Genomic DNA, 7643 nt, shown 5'->3' with positions numbered 1-7643 from the left:
AGACAACATATTCGAGATTCCTGAGTGGCCACACAAAAGCTCTTAGATTCTCTGGGAATATCAAGACTTTTCCGGAGTGTCACTGGTGCTCTGCTGGAGAGGTTTCACCTGAGCACATTCTATCTTGTTTGGGTTTTACGAAGGACGAGGTCCTTAGTGACCCATTGCTGTTCTTGGATTTTTTGCAGATATTTGGATTCATGGGGGTTGTTTAGCATTGCTAAACATGCCCGAGATAAGTCAAAAAAAAAAAAAAAAAAAAAAAAAACATTCCTTCATTTAGTAGTTTACTTATTATTCATTCACTCACATATTTTCTTATTTATTTTCTATTTTATTCACTTATTTTTTCTCATATATTAAATAAATATTTTAATTATTTATTCGTTTATTATTTCATTTGTTCTCAACGAAACATGTTTTTGATTATCAAACAAAAAATATCTCATTAGAAAAATATTTATTTTTTTTCCTTTGCGACATAAGAAAGTGAAAATGTTTCACTTTTTCTTTTCTGAAGGTGCAAATTTACGGCCAAAAATGAAAAATAATATTTCAATGGAAGCTTTGTTATAAAATTCACTGTCCCTTCTTTCTGTACAATAATTTTTAAAACAAATTTCCAATCTGTGCATTTTGAAAAAAGGTAAGTCATCTTAAGTAATTGCATCACATTCTCTTTGCACCTTCTTTCCCAACAATAAAAACTTGAAATCAAAATTTTAAATGCTAGTGAATATTCATACAACCAAGTACATGGTAGTACGTGTAATGAAATTAGTTTAAACTACTTTATATGTAAATGTTAAAAAGAAATAATAAAAGACAATTTTAATTTCACTGCATGTTTTGCTCAGCACGAAAAAAAAAGTTTTCACCAAGCAATTATATTTTGTTAAACAGACGAAAACTCAAAACTATGATAGTTGTAACAATCTCATTCATTTAATAATCACTTCGTAGGCATTAGGGATGCGCCGATAAGCAAACTGGCCGATTACCGATTACTGATCAATCCGCTGTTGATTATCGGCCAATTGATAACCATAATGATTATTTATATTGCTACCAGTTTCTCTATTTTTGTTTTTACTTTTATAATTTTGGCACAGTTAATAGTTTGTTTCTGAGAGTTAGTTTACCTTTCTCCGTATTCTTAATTTTCCCAAAAATAATTTGAAAAATTCATCCAATTTCTTAAAACCAATTTTCATGCTATTGTAAATAACATTTTATTACAGGTATGCAAATTTAAAAGACCTGAAAATTTAAAAATAGAGGGTATTCTGTGGTCAGCAGACTGTTTTATTAGCACTTTTACATAAATTTATTTTTTAATTATTAGAACCTATTAAATCCAAGATTTTAATTCTTTATAAAAATTATAAGGTTATCTAAAAGCACTATGCTAAAGAAGAAAAGTATCGACAGATAAAATACGTTGCAGCATTGTATACATGTATGTATTTATTGAAGATAGAAAAAATAAATTAAAAAAGTAACATCATTTCAACCTTCATTTTGTAAAGAAAAAAAATAAGTATGTAAACACTTATTTTTAAAATTAAATGATCTTTAAAAATAGTTAAATTTTTTGTTGAATTCAAAATTAATAATTAAAAGAGTAGGCTGTAAAATGTATGATGTAATCAAACGTATCGATAAAAAGAACAAAATAACTGAAAAAAAAAGTGTTGTGTCATCAAAAGCTGGGGTGAAGGTGTCATACCATAAACCTAATAAATGATCCTGATTTTCTTTAAAGCATTAGGAAGCTTTTTCTTTTTCGTTGGCAAGTTGCAGAATCTTCGTTTTTACATGCAAGTCGATTCTATTGTAAAATTCCATAAAAAAATAATTTATAAAAGATATTTTTTACATTTATAAACTTTATCAGTTGAACACAAATAATATATGCCCCCTTTAGCACTAAATTCTCTTGGATAATATTTTTCTAGAATTAGACCACTCCCCTCCTCCCTTCCCTTTTATCGTCAAATATAGCTGAAATGTTTTTAAGATATCAGTTTTTTTTTCTTTTTTTAATTTACTGCGAGATTCTCCTTCCTCTAACGTCTTCAAGTTCAACTTAAAACTATACTTTCAAAATTAAATTTTGAAACATTAAGGTTGGATATCCCCTTAAGTCCCCTAAAAATGTTCTTAATTCTTCACCTCTGAATCGTTATCGGAGGGGATCATTCATAGAAGCTCTTACCCTTATTGTTTACTAAAGACTAATATAAAATTGCAATTTTAAAACTCCAGTTTAATTCATTTTTCTAGAACCTCCCCCCCCCCCTCCCTCGTTTTCTCACCTTTACATCACCCAAAAACAGCTTAAACGTTATTTTCAAAACATCAGCTTCAACAAATATCTCGGGAAGGTATCCTTACACCTTTTTTCCGAACATTAAAAATATGGCCTGAAATTGCGTTATTAAAGCTAAAATTAGAATTTTTTTAATTAACAGCCCTGAAAATTCCGAGTATTCCAGTCTGTGGCCCCCTGAGTCTCTCTTTTATAATGTTAAATAGTTTGCATGAAATATCTGTATAATATTGAAATATTTCTTTAATATCTGCAACAGAATGAACTTTTTACTTATGCAATAATTACACGTTTTTCCTCAAAATTTTCATCATATGTTATTTAATTTTAGTTCATCAAGTTGTACACTTTTCTTAAACAGGACATGGTCATTTTTCAAAATATAAAATTTTTTATTAACGTGTCGAAAAGCAAATTGTAAAATTGATTTAAATAAGGCAAAAAAAAAAAAAAAAAGATAAATTTCTCAGAATTATCTTCTAAACCAGTGGTTTTAAACCTTTTGTTTCCCAGTCCTATTTTTGAACAATTCCAGGCCCGATATATGTACTGAGACACACATACATTTATACAAGCCTGTATAAGCTTTAGTAGTTTTAGAAATCATATCAAGATAGCTGATATAACTTTTTGCATATATTTCGAGCTCAGAGTAGAAATTCAAACATTATTTTTTTTGCTTTACTATGCATTTGTGTTAAATTTAAATTGTGAGACTCATATTTCATAAATTTATAAAGTGTAACAAATAACAATAAATGTTAGGGATCCTTGTTCCAAGCATAATCGATGATCAAACATCTAGATTACAATTGTATAATTTTTAAATTTAGTTATTTAGATTTTTCTACAACTTAAACAATATGATGAATAAAAGTTTATTTTAAACAAAATGTGAATGCTCAGAGATGTACAAGTGCTTAATGTACAAATGCTAACGCATAATGTACGCAAAATATGGAGCTCAGCGATTTGCGAGTGCTAAGTCAATTTTCAAATGTTTAAGCATAATGTAATGAATAGTAATGGAAATAAGTAACTTGCATTGAATTATTCCAAATCATACCAAAACAGTTACAGATGAAAATTCTGAAAACGACATCAATGTTTACTAATACTTTCTGCGTAGCTTCGCAGAATTTGGCACACGTGATGAAATACGTCACAATTTCTTAGCACAAAGTTCTTTCAATTAAGTTTCTGAGTGAGGGTATTGAAAAAATGTAACGAAATTTACAGTAAAAATAACGTCATTTAATTTAATAGTGCATACATACAGTATATAGTACAACCAACCAATCTTGATCTAGCCATTCTCATTGCAGCAAAGGAAGCAATGATTTTACAAGTGCGCCCAAATGTGACTAAACATGTTTTCAAATGTGTTGTCGAACCATCTGCTGCCTGGACTCGTGTGTTGGCACTCGAGGTTCAGTACCCAGAACACTTTCCTTCTGACGGAGTTTATTCAGAACACTTCATAGCGCACATTCACATATTAAGATCACTTTTTCTGAAACAAAGTGTTCCAAATTGTGCAGGTTTATTTGCAGTGTATATACAGTGGCTCCCAAAAGTGTTCGTACACCTACGACTTTCTATGAAATAGGCCCTTATCCATTGGTTAGAATTATAAGCACTTCGAGTCTTACTGTTTTTATTTCGCTTCAATGGTGTATTTTCGTAATTTAGCCACCAGATATCTCCAAATATGATCCATTAAGTTTAAATCTGGAGATTGAGAGATATTTCTAAGCTTAAAGACAATTTTTGAGGCACTAAACGCAAACGTGTGCTTTTTATTGTAATTTTGATAAAGAACAAAGTTGTTTCCGATTACCAAATTTTGGGTTAATAGTTTGAAATTGTTTTTTGAAATATTTAAATGAACAGCATGATTCATTATTTCATCAAAAAATTCCAAATTTCTAAGTCCTGATGCTGTTTGCACCCTCACACAAGAACATCTTCACCATCCTGATTAACTGATCCAGATAAGTTCTTAAGCTTAAATTCCCCATTTTTTCTTCTTTTTACAATTACACAACATTTTAACCCAAAATGTTGAATTTATTTTCATCTATAAGTAAGACGTTGTTCCAAAATGTTTTGAGCTTATTTATCATTGATTTTACGACAGAAAGCGTAAGTTTACTGTTTTTCGCACGAACAAGAAAATTTCTGCGGGAAGAGGTCCCCTTTAATCCAGCTAATCAGAGAACTTATGGCGAACAATTGTAGGTGAAAATTAAACGCAAAATGTTTCATTCATTTCTGCAGAAACTTTTTCAGCACTCAAATGTGTATTTTTCATGATTTTTTTAAATTGTAAACTTCCGATCACGCTTTGTTAACATCGCCGGTTGATCTTTTCTTACCTTGTTTCCGATCCGATACTTGTCTTTAATGCATTTTATCAAGCACTTCACTATGGAATGGTATAAATTAACTAATTTAGAGAGATTTCAAACCAATTCATGGCTACTGTGAGGGAAAAAATCAAATTTCGAATCGCATTTGTTGTTTTCTATGCATACCTGCCATTTAAAAATAATAAGCAGAATAGTAGGGAATAAATAAACAAAAAATTAAAGGTAAATGATTTTACAGTGTCATTACGATGCAAAAATAATAATAAAAAAAACACATATGATAATTTTAATCATGAATTTATTCGAAAATATTTCAGTGTACTATGACTTTTGTGGCGCAGTTTTTCTCTGTCTCTTCATTTTTTGATAAATTTCAAAAATAACATCTGGCAATATTTTGAAAAAAAAAAAAAAAAAACTACTGGGTTTTATTCAGAATGACATAGGAATAGTGTGAAAAAAATGGACTTCATATTCGAATTCAGTTTTGCGTTATTTTGGTTTTACTACAAAATTTCAAGGTGTACGAACACTTTTGGGAGCCACTGTACATATTGCAATATCATTATACGCAAATGATTTAATGAAGTTTAATTTCTGATTCGTAGCAGACGATATTTTTGTCAAAAAAAGCAATAAATAACAAGCATGAAAAATTAAAAAAAAAAAAGAGTGAAAGTTATCTCTCTTAATAAAATATTGTCTGTTTCATAATCATTGTTATTTGAGGAAAAATAAGTGAAGACTTTTTTTATATTTTCAAAAAGAATAATGGATTTAGTTTTCACGTTTTTCTTTTTACATATCTTCTGTGATTTCTGCCAGTTTTAATAGCTTTTGTGGAACACAATCGAGTGGCAAAATTGTGATAGGTTGATTTACATAAGTTTTAGAATTACAATTAATCTAAGTTTTCAAATAATTTTCTGAAATTTTTAAAATTTAGTTCAATAATACTTGCTGCTCTCAACGTGGAAAGATCGCGCCTGATGCTGGTTAATATAAAACTATAACAGAAGTTTTGGGATTTTTAAACAATTCGAAAAGGTCTAAATACAAATTTCGAGTCGGAAAATTTGCTCTTTTCTACCCATTGATGGGACATTTTACTTTTTTTTTTTTTTTTTTTTTTTTTGTCGAATTTGCTGAACCTGTGTCGCTGACACAATTTCTATTTTTAGATAAATCGTGCAAAGCTGAACAATGCTGTTAGTTAAAGTTTCAATGGGGTAAAAACTTAAAAGTTCTTAATTAAGTTATTTTTTCCGCCTTTTTTTCAAAGGTCTAACTTGAACAGATACGCATGGGTTTAGTTTAAAAAGGATAAATTAAGAACAAAAACAGCATTTTTTGAAATGATGTTATATGTCAAAATTACGAAATATCACAGGACTTTGGCTCCAGCCTCACTCACGAAATAGGTCAAGTGGTTCAGTTGAAAAGATCAATGAAGTTCAGGAATATTTTCTTAAGACATTAAAATGCATCTTTAGAGTAGTAAAATAATGTTAGAGGAAGTTCGCTGCTATTATCAATCATTGTTCAAGGGAGTGAACGAAGTTTTTTTGGGTAATTTAAGACTCTCAACTTCGTAAGTCCTAAGCTCCTATTTGCAGTAAGTTCCGTTATGACGCAATACCAAAGGTGACAAGAAGTCAAGGACTCGAATTATGTCTCAAGAGCCATTAGGGTTCAGTTACTTTCTTTTGCACAGGTGTATAGAAACAGTGAGGCAACTTTAAGGAACGGCTTCTTTGTTTGGATTCACGGAACTTCTATTCAAAATAATAATAAAGATTCTGCATTGCATTTCGTCTGAATCACAAATTGCATACTGAAACCAAAAGATCTCAATTGAAAGTAATAAAGCCTTTATACAGGGACTGATTTTCGGCGGGGCATTCGGGGCCCGGACCCGGGGCACCAAAGGAAAGGGAGCACCAAATGTCTGTCATCATTTTCTTTTTTTTTTTTTGAGCAAAAAGACAGAAAAAAAATCCCAAAATAGTTTTATGATAGACAATGTGAAGAAGTCATATTAGACTCTAAGCAAAGTTTCAAGGTTTCCTGTTTTTATGTAATCTGTTATAATTTGATTACAAAACTAAAATTCAGAATGTCAGCCTATGATGGAATATTAAGGAAATTTTCTTGCTTGTTTAAATGCGACAAGCAAAATATTCGAGAAAGTGCAAAAGATCTTTAAAAATCTTACTTCTGGGATTTGGAGAAATCTTTACCTGATGAATTTATTTATATTAGTTCAATCATCGGAAAAGAACGTTTAATGACCGAAAAGTTTAAAAAAATCCATAAACTTGGTAAATAGATACTTTTGCCAATGTAGATACAGCCCTGAAATTGTTTTTGACTTTGCCAATCTCCAGTTGTAGTGGAGAACGATCATTTTTGCTATTGAAGAGAATTAAGTGTCCTTTGCATACTCTCATTTCTGATAGTAAATTATCTTCATTAGCTCTATTATCAATAGAAAGACGTTTGACCGCCAAACTTGATTATAAGGACATTATAGAAGATTTTACTACAAGAAAACAAAGGAGAAAACAAAGGAACGCAGGAAGCACATTATGATTTACCTTAACCATCATAGTTTCTCCATCTGCGACTGTAAAAAATTTTCTTACATGAAAATCAGAAATTTATTTTAGAGTTATCTTTCTATCAAAATAATATCCAAAAATTACCTTCATTTTTTTGGGGGGGGGGGGGGGGCACCACATTTGTCAGTGCCTCGGGGCACCCAAGTGTGTAAATCGATCCCTGCCTTTATACTAATTTTTACTGCGGACACCGTTTCAGATAAGTAATTTTTTAAAGAAAGAAAGTAATGTAAATGAAAAAAAAAGGTAAAAGATTCGTTTGAAACAAAAAAAAATAAACATTGCATTTTTACTACACAAAACGAGGGTGGAACTGAA

Source organism: Uloborus diversus, chromosome 10, assembly GCF_026930045.1.
Source record: "Uloborus diversus isolate 005 chromosome 10, Udiv.v.3.1, whole genome shotgun sequence".
In the NCBI taxonomy this organism is placed as follows: domain Eukaryota; kingdom Metazoa; phylum Arthropoda; class Arachnida; order Araneae; family Uloboridae; genus Uloborus; species Uloborus diversus.
Note: the sequence above shows the minus strand (reverse complement) of the source record.